This window comes from Electrona antarctica, assembly GCF_951216825.1.
Source record: "Electrona antarctica genome assembly, chromosome: 10".
NCBI lineage: Eukaryota > Metazoa > Chordata > Actinopteri > Myctophiformes > Myctophidae > Electrona > Electrona antarctica.
In genome coordinates, this window is record NC_136791.1 from 6683392 (window position 1) to 6693778 (window position 10387).

General features: G+C 44.0%; 1 protein-coding gene across 1 annotated transcript in view; it reads right to left on the reverse strand.

Moving 5' to 3' along the window:
* LOC306931000 (actin-binding LIM protein 1-like) overlaps positions 1-10387 on the reverse strand; it is a 149140-nt gene that overhangs the window by 118917 nt on the left and 19836 nt on the right. The window lies entirely within an intron of this gene.

A 10387-nucleotide genomic window follows, 5' to 3' on the forward strand; every position in this document is an offset into this window, starting at 1 on the left:
GCAGCTATATTTTGCAAACATCCAACAATCGATAACCAACCACTTATGACCGCTTATGATTAGAACGGCAATTAAAATAACAAACGGCTGCATTATATATGGTGGACAGTTTTCTGAAAAAGCTATGTTTCTATGTCAGTCGTTCATCGATTTTTCAAAAATAGCAGACCTACAAGCTCGTAGCGCGCCACTCGGTGGCGCGCTATGAGCTTGTAGATCTGCTATTTTTGAATAGCTAAAGCATAACATAATGCTAACACCAAAAGGGGTTCCCGCCCAAAATGGGTTAAGCAACAGGATTAGGTGGATGAAAACTTTGTAGATCGGGATCTACCAGTAGATCACAAAGGCTGTGCAGGTAGAACACATGCCACGCCCCCTATAATATATATATTTAAATATAAATCCTATTCTTGCCATCTGCCACTTGCTGAGTGTTGTGAGTAAACGTCAGTAGCATTACAAAGTTGTATTAAAAATGTGCAAGGCTTAAAGGGGAATTTCTCCCTAAACCTTTTTTTACAAAAGTAAGTTGATAATTATGTATATTGACCAAAATAAATATGTCTAACGCTAGAACTCCTATTAAATTGCGCAGTTGTTTTTTGTTCACATCTGTTCTAGATGATGTGACAGCAACACTCCATGCATTGTTGACACTGCACTCTTCCTGGTCTACGTGAGCTGATGTTAGACCCCCCCAGCAGCAGCCCCAGCTCCAGCCCCAGCCCCAGCTCCCCTATATCTTTATTTTTTTTTAAATCTTTATTTTTGGTCAATATACATAATTATCAACTTACTTTTGTAAAAAAAGGTTTAGGGAGAAATTCCCAAAAAATTCCAAAAGGTTTAGGGAGAAATTCCCCAAAGATTCCCGAAAACCTACCACTTCCATTACTATTACGACATTCCCCCACCATTGTCATTATATGCAACGCCAGTGCCACTATTCCAAAGCCCCGTCAGGTAAAATATGTTTTGGTGGGTACAGCAGATCTTTTTTAACTGGTCATTTTACAAGTAGTTCTCGAATCAAAAAAGTGTGGGCACCCCTGTTCTACAGTTCCAGTTTAAAATCCATCTCATCCCTCCGGCTTTCATTTCAGCGTTTGAACTGAACGATGCATTCACCTTCCCGGCGAATGGGAATCGAATGTCAGCTAAATGTAGAGTCATCATGCTGCCCTGATGTGAGGTGAAATCAAATGACGGGCTGTGGGAGGGAGGAGGGCAGAGTGAATTCTACATACACAAAAAAAAATGGTGTAATTTGATAGTACCATTCTTAGTCTTCTATTTCAAACCTCTTTCAGAAAGGACCGACTGACCACATAAAATGCTATACCACACGTTGTGTTGTCCACTGCCTGCCTACGGACAAACTAATCTGAATTATGATCACAAGCACGGCATGCAGACGATGACCAAGCAGGAATAATAATAACGCAATTAGATTACAGTAAAACATAACCCTGACAGCTAGTGTAAAAATGGACCCTTGCAAATAAATCAATTTTTGGGCTTGCCTACTTCAACTTTAATGAATTTCCTCTACGTCAGAACAGCTTCACAGAAAACCGGTTAGATGACTGAGCAAAGTGAGCATACTACAACCGATATTAATACTGTATTTCACCTTCCAATTTCTCTTGTGCGAATATACAGTGATTTCTCCAGATAATGTGGGCATTCAAAACTATTTTCTGTCAATTTGAATTCAGTGACAAAGTGAAAGTATATTTAGAACAAGATACAGAATTTCACACACACACACACACACACACACACACACACACACACACACACACACACACACACACACACACACACACACACACACACACACACACACACACACACACACACACACACACACACACACACACACACACAGAGAGAGAGGAGCTAAGTTGGAGGACAGACAAGCTGCTGCTCTGCCTCTGCTGCAGTGGGCCGTTGCCCTCCATTTGTCATCCATTATTACACCGAAGGTGGGAGCGAACAAAGACGCACAAGGCAAGGCGTGATAGCTGTCCCGGCGAGACACACAACAACTAGCATTGGACCCAAAATTCATCCCAGGGATTTTCTAGTCGTCACAAAAGCCCAACTTGAATGTTCTGTCCATGCAAAAATAATAATAATAATAATACTATAAATAGAAGATGAATCCTCCGGTTCATCTTACCGTTTAGTCCGAAGCACTGGGATGTGATTTTTTGGGCGTAGTTGCAGAGCCCGACAGGCTGCTGCTTCACGGCATTCCTCTCCCCCATCTCTACACACACTCACACATACACATACACACCGTCCCATCCCATACTGCTTTCACCTCTTCCCCTCTTCATCAATAATTCAGGTCTGTGACCGGACAGACGCACACGCACGTGCATGCACGCGCACACACACGCACGCACGCACGCACACACACAGAAAGAGTCACAGGCATATGCACGCCATAAACAAGGACATGCACACACACGCACATACGCGCAGAAAAGTGCTGAGGCGGAGGGTCGTGCAGAAATGAGTACAGCCCTCTCCATTGGTCAGATAAGGAGAAGGCATCAGATTGGATTACTGCAGAGTGGAGCGTATTCCCACTAACCCAGTGGTTCGCAACCTTTTCAGGCTGGGAGGGACCCCCAAAATAATGAACACTTGGAATTGTAGGAGTTCAGTTGAGGTATTACATTTAGTTTAATTTTTTGTATATAATATTGTGAAAACAGCAGATCTACAAGCTCACACACCTCGCAATGCGAGGCGTTGTGAGCTTGTAGATTGGCTATTTTCACTTTCCCCCCTCTTTCTAATATTATTTGACAATGTTTCACTAGTTTTTGAGTGGTGCAACCACTCCATTAAGTAGCTATGTGTCCCTGGGTCTGTCCCTGTGTCTGAGCACGAAAATAGCATTTGGTTGGTTTTCCCAACCAAGTGTCAATGTTGCACGCACACACGCACACACAAAGATTTGGGGTGTTACAGCACAGTACAGTGACAGTACAGTACAGTAGAGGGACCCCCTGTACTGGGGACCTCCACACGGTAACTCTGTCATTTCTCAACCGTTTCAGACGCGGGGCGGCTCGCCGGAATCGGCCTGGCCCCCTGGGCGCATTCCTGGCGATGTCTGGATGTTCCAGGGACCCCTCAGGGACCCTCACACGGAGTTGCACCACTCACTTCACACGGGTGATTTTTGAGGTATTAAAAAGGTCTCAAAAGTCCTTAAATGGTCACTTCACTCACTGTCACCTGGAGAAACCCCCAAAATATGTGGGGGTCCCGACCTGGGGGTCCCGACCCACAGGTTGAGAACCTCTGCACTAACCAGCCAGATTACGCTGCAATGTAACAGGTAGGGTCTGAACGAGGCACTGCCCCTGCGCCAAGGAAGGGTGGGGCCCTGGAAAGTGCATGTACAGATTAGTTACTTTGCTAAATTGCTACCATATACAGTAAGTATGGTCAGTTCTCAGCTTTCTCAGCAAGAAACTCACAGACTCATAAAACGCATGACCTGATAAGACTTTTGCCAGAGGCTTTAAACTGTTAAAGGAGCATTCAGTGATTTGGGTGATTTGGTAAACCACCCAGTCCGCCCCGGTAACAAAATGTGCACATGCACACGCTCTACAGTGGGGGGAAGTGCAACAGCATGTGCACCAAGGCCCGCCCCCACACATGATTGGAGGAAGGCCCCTCTCATCCTGATTGGATGAAGGCTTTGCCACCCGCCACCAAAACTGAAACTAGGGTTTTTTGACCCCAGGGGCTCACTGGGGACAGGGAGGAACTCCTTATATGGTCAGCACACTCTATAGTAGGGCGAATTATCAAAAGAAAAAGAAAAAATAAGTGATATTTGAATGAAGCGAAATCACTGAATATACCTTTAAGATTTCTGAGTTGATTTAGTAAAGGGAGTATTTTTTGACAGTATACTATATTGCTACAGTTGTGATGTACAAAGTAGGCTACAGTTCATGAGCCCAATAGTGGATAGTGAGTCATAAGGAGTTATTTATATATTCTCTTTGATTTGATTCAATGTATTCACTTTGAGAGCCTCCCTTTGAATGATGGACACTGCACAGACAACTGCTCTGTCAAGAAAACAATGACAGAGAACAATGACGGGGGTGGGGGGGGGGGATTTTGAGGTTTTATTTGGCATGTAGGCTACAGTGGAGACAGGAAACACACAGTGACATGAAGCAAACGGTCCAGCCAACCATCAAACCGGGGACTGGTGGTCAGGCAATTTGAGCCGGTTGTGGTACGCACCCCAACAACTCCACAATCGGGTCACCCCCAAGGAATCATTCTTTAGACACACCCCAAGAAAGGAAACATGCTAAAACAATATTATTCAATCTTTGTGGCTCTTTAAAACAGAGGTATATTTTATATGAATGATGGTTAAATGACAATTATACTTTCACAGTCACACACCACCAGAAGCATTACTTTTTCCATTTTGTTCCTCATATAGCAATACCTGATTGCGTCTACATTACATTACATTACACAAAGGACGGAAACATTTCCATACAGTGAGATTTCAACGTGTCCCAAAGAGAAAAATGAGCAAAGCAAAGTTAAGCAAAGTTCTTTGTTTACCCAGGGAAGTGGACTAAGCTCGAGATGCTTGTTTACAGCCACACCCTGCTCATAGAACATTTCAATGCCTTGCTCAAGGGCACTTCAGCGGTGGTAATTTTTAACGTGCCGGTCCGGGGATTCGAACTGGCGACCTTCCGGTATCAAGACCGCTCCGCAAACCGTTCGGCCACCGCTGCCACACAGCAATGGCAGAAAAGTGGATGAATGTTAAATTCATGTAATGGTTGAGCCCCACGGCAGCTTTTGGCATTGATGAATACATTCCACGTATGACGAGCCAACCCTAACCGAAACTAGACAGCAGTATAGAAACAGTCTGCCAGAGCAACGCAGAAGCAGAGTGCACCAAACAACGTGTGCCTAAAGGTATGGAATTGTGACCACAAGGATATAGGAAGTAATGACACTACACTGCAAAGTCCTGAGTGACAATTTATCTAAGGGTTAAATTGATACTTTAAAAGGTTGTTTAATAGGTCTCAGAATAGCCTGAATGGGTGTATCTGCTGTACCAACAACTAAAGCCCTATATAATTTGTTGTATGATGAAGAGCGAAAATAGCAGATATATACAAGCAGCTCACAAACAATTTGGACATAATATTCACCTACAGTGTCTTGCCTGAAATGGAGACACCCCAGGGACGAATAGTTTTCATAATCCTCATGGGGGCCCGCGAATATATATTCAGGTCCAATTCCTCATGGGGGCCGAGATCCCTGGTCCAATTCCTCATGGGGGCCCTGGCCCCCCGGCCCCCACAGACTCTACGTCACTGAGACACCCGGTTGAAAGTGGAATGGATGTTACTATAGAGCGTCGCAGTCCCGCCCCCTACCAGGGCCCAGGAAATGATTCTCCGTTCATTTTCCTCATAGACTTTTCAAAATGTATTTATTTAAAGACCTTTTAAGCGTCGTACAAAGCCAACTCTTGTCGTGGCAAATCATGACAACAAACACCATTTCTGGGCCAAAAAAATTATTAGAAAGAAGAAGAAAAACGGCAGGTTACAACACTTTTTTTTGTTGTTTTTCTTTTTTGTAATTATTTGTTTGGTCCAAAATATTGTGTTTATTGTCATGATTTGTCACGACTCGATTTGGCTTTGTCTGCGGCGTAACCGTCTTTAAATAAATACTTTTTGAAATGTCTATGGGAAAAATGCATTGGGAATCATTTCCTGTGCCTGGCGTCGTCATGACAGGGGGCGGGGCTGCGACGCTCTATTGGAGCGGGCACCCGTTTCAAGGTGAATCCTGATGGGCCTGTGATGAAGTTAACACCCGTTTCAAGGTGAATCCTGATGGGCCTGTGATGAACTGATGACGTTAACATTGGGGGGAGAAACAAGAATTGCCTGGGGGCACTAATGGACATCTAGGTGAGGGTGGGGCTTTGGATAATACATTAATCGTGGTAGGGGTGACTTGAGACACTTTTCCCCCCATTCTGTACAGAGGGAAATATCAGAACAGTTCCACTATGTGTGTTGAATGAATCCTATGGATGCTGCTTTATCAGAGCTCCCACTTTCAGTAGTGATGGGTGGATTACTGTAGTTAAAGGTATATTCAGTGATTTCACTTAATTCAAATATCACTTCTTTTTTTGTTTTGAGTTCCTCCCTGTCCCCAGTTAACCCCTGGGGGTCAAAAAACCTTCATCCAATCAGGATAGAGAGGGGCCTTCCGCCAATCATAATCGAGCGGGGGCGGGTCTTGGTGTGTGCGCTGTTGGCCTGTCGTGTGTCACCCCACTGTAGTGCGTGCATGTGCACATCTTATTACCGAGGCGGACTGGGGGGTTTTCCAAATCACCCAAATCACTGAATGCTCCTTTACAATGAGACAATTCTGAAGAATTTAACATTTTTATTTTAGTATACTATACTATATAAACTACCGCATCATGGCTGTATGCCTCCGTCAACCAATGGCAGTGTATATCCTTGCTGACACTGTCCAGACTCATATGCAGTGAAGACACATGAATGAATGAAAGGTGTTTTTTGGTGAAATGTAAGTTATCACTACAGGTATTATTGAAATACTATGAAGTGTGTTTTGTGAGGTCACAGTGATCTTGACCACCGAATTCTCACTCAAAAGTTCATCCTCGAGTCTAAGTGGAGGTTTGCGCCAGATTAAATTCCTCAGATAGCCTTTTCATAAATTTACATATTCATTTTTGACTTATCGACATGACTTTTATGACTTATGTGTGGACATTTGTGGCAATGCTGAGATTTTGCATTCACGAGAATGACAAACAGAAGGACGGACAAACGGACGGACAACTTGGCAGAGACATCAAAAATACGTCAAAGTCAAACGCTTATTAAATTATTGAAGAAATTACTTTGGGTAATGGTTCAGTGACATTGGCTCAAACTGACTGCAGAAAATGTGTACAGTATGAACATATACAGTACTAAATTCACTATCACTCCCTCATAGAAAATCAATATGTAATAATAAAACCTTTTAATAAAACCGTTTAATCTGTGACAATCACATAACTCCCTACATTGTGACCCACACACATGACATGATAACCTCTGCTTCGTTCTACTGCAGGATAGTTACTTCTCATGAATAACGATCACCGTCTTGCAGCAGCTTTAAGCCTGCTAATCGGGTCTATATACCACAGGGGGACTGTCAAACCAGGGGTCTCTGAACACCACCATCGATCTCCGGCAGGAGCCAGGCAGAACAGAGGCAGTGAGCCACATCAACTGACACAGGAGTTCAAAGCCATGATCCCACCTCAGGTTCCAAAGAGCCTGAATGAAGGAGCCCGCCACAGAGGCTGTGATACGTGAACTATAAAAAGACTGGCATAGCGCCTCCATAACCAGATCATAGCCAAATGGACAAAACAAGCCAGCAATCATAGTGTAACTGTATAGTAATATGATAACATTAAGGCCATGTTAATGTGTTTTCTTTCTCTCTTTCTTTCTAGCCAGGCCTAGGCTACAGGAGCTGTAGTCCATCAGTGCTTCTGATCATAATGTGTAGCAGAAACAGCTGGGGGCACTTTATTTCTACCAGAAAACACAATCAGTCACCATACTCAAACCCACTAGGCTACCGAACAAAAACCTGAAACCTGAACCCTGAACAGTGTGTGTGGGGTGGCGGGTATTGCTCTATCTCTGCTTTATAAATCAGGAAATTGTCATCTAAAAGTAATTTACAGCTCAAACAAATATATAATTTACACAGGTATAAAATGATGTAGCCTACTTGAGATGGGGATGCACGCACATGTAGCCTACTTGAGATGGGGATGCACACACACACACACACACACACACACACACACACACACACACACACACACACACACACACACACACACACACACACACACACACACACACACACACACACACACACACACACAGTATTATTTGCAGAGATATAGACACATGTAAGCCTTCGCACACACAAACAGAGATTAATCGCAGCAATGAACTTGAAATGAGAAAATTAGATTGATCTTGGCTTGGCTGGGTTCTAAATATACAACTATGCCATATACAATATCGATATATGAGAAAGATATTAAATAAATATAACATAATACACGTCATGTTAGAAATACGGAGGGAAGTAGGGAGGCTATAGCTTCGGGTAGAGAAGCTGGTCATGCCTGGGAATCGGAGGGTTGCTGGTTCGATCCTCTGCTCACCCAGTCTATGTAGCAAAGCGTTTTGCAAGGCTAAATCTCATCAAATGGTGGTCCGTGGCTCAAATGCAAAAGTTGGCCATGAATGGCCTACTTGTGCAACTTATCTCTGACTCTTGTCAATTTACTGTCCCTCCCTTCCATGTACGTATATAATTTGAAACTCAAATTGGTTACGTCACAAACACAAACATAATTACGCCACCAACATACAGAGCCAATCCAATCGGTCGAGGGGGACACCGACATACGGAGCCAATCCAATCGGTCGAGGGGGGCACCGACATACGCAGCAAGCTGCCAACTTGCGCTCTGATTGGCCAAGCGACACCAGTAAAAATACACAATCCCGGATTGGATTGGCCGATCAGCGACGCCACCAAAAATACAGAATCCCTGATTGGCCAAGTGACGCCAGCAAAAATACCTTATATCAAGGTTGATATAAGGTCAATAATGGGTCTAAAGGATTTAGAATAGCAGAGAGCTCTAGGACTCAGAGCAGCAGTTGTACCCAGACAGCAGCAGAGAGCTCTAGGACTCAGAGCAGCAGTTGTACCCAGACAGTAGCAGAGAGCTCTAGGACTCAGAGCAGCAGTCGTACCCAGACAGCAGCAGAGAGCTTTAGGACTCAAGAGCAGCAGACGTACCCAGACAGCAGCAGAGAGCTTTAGGACTCAGAGCAGCAGTCGTACCAGCAGTGGTGAGCGCACCTCATGGCGTGCTCTGCTTGTGCACAAGTAGGCCATGCATGGCTTACTTGTGTGCAAGATGCAAGTTGGCATCTCGAGAGAGTGCATTTCTACTTAACCACAAAGGTGAAGCTAAAGCCAATCATTATGGCTACCATAGGCAATAGGAATCCAAGTTTGAATGATATTAAAAAAAAAAAAAGGCCCTCAAAAACAGTTTTTTAAGTGACAGCAAGTATGCAATATGATATCCATGTTGTTCACATGTCTCTCCTCAAAACAAAAATAAACGCTATAGTTATAGGCTACATTAAAGAGGTCACATAGACTGTAGACATGACAAAATGATAAAGCTGTCTGTTTCAGGTTACAGGTTTTCCAGAGTGCAAACTGTTTATTGAGACAATATGAAGTTGTGGTGGGCTGTAGTGTAACAGCAGAGCTGCCTGCAGTAAGACCAAAGAGGAGGCATAGTTTCAGCTATGGACCGTAACCTAGTTATAGTGCCATTACAACAGCCACGCTGGTCCCAAAAGACGACGCAAATATAGGCTGCCCACTCCATTTTCACCCAAGAACCCGCAAAGAAAGAGTGTTTTCCCCTCTGCTATTCCCGTTTATTCGAGATGAAGGCTTCTGCGGCAAAAGATATATAGGCTAACTCACCTCTAGCAGACATGCCCGGTAGGTAAAGCCGTCCTTTCTTTTTTGTACCGAGATTTGGACCGAGATCCCCCGGACGGACGGTGCCGCTTTGAAGGCGAAGATCACCCGGCGCTGAGTGATATTATCTGTTCTTTGGTGTCGTTGCCATCATTGATGAGATGATAGGGAGTTAGAAGCCAGCCGGCATTTGGTAGAGCAGACTATAGGCTACTGCACGATGGAGAGAGCACTTTATTATAGCGGCGACAGGGCGTGTCCTGGAACACACAGCATCCACGCTATTTTCCCCACTATAGTTTAAGACAGGGACCGGGGTGGGTGCTTATTAATATTTAACATAATAGGCCCGCAGGGCTATAAAGTTACGAATTGAACCATTCTAAAAATGCCGGGTTATGGATATCCCTCCTTGCCGATAAAGGGTTTTGAAAAATGTTTGATGGAGAGAATTGATTCGGCCAGCCTACTTTCTTTTTTCCTGTGGTGACTGGCTGGCTGCGCTGTGGTGAAAATGATGGCTGGTTGAATCATAAAGTTTGCTGCCTAGCTGCTGCCTCCGGATTCACAATACATATTATGAGCTCCTTTATGATGAATTCCTGTTCTGTTCTTTGATATAGTAGTGTCTATCTGTACGTCTCTAAATGTTTTGATGAATTGAACATGGTGGACCCTCTTGTAAACAAGTGTAATGCTT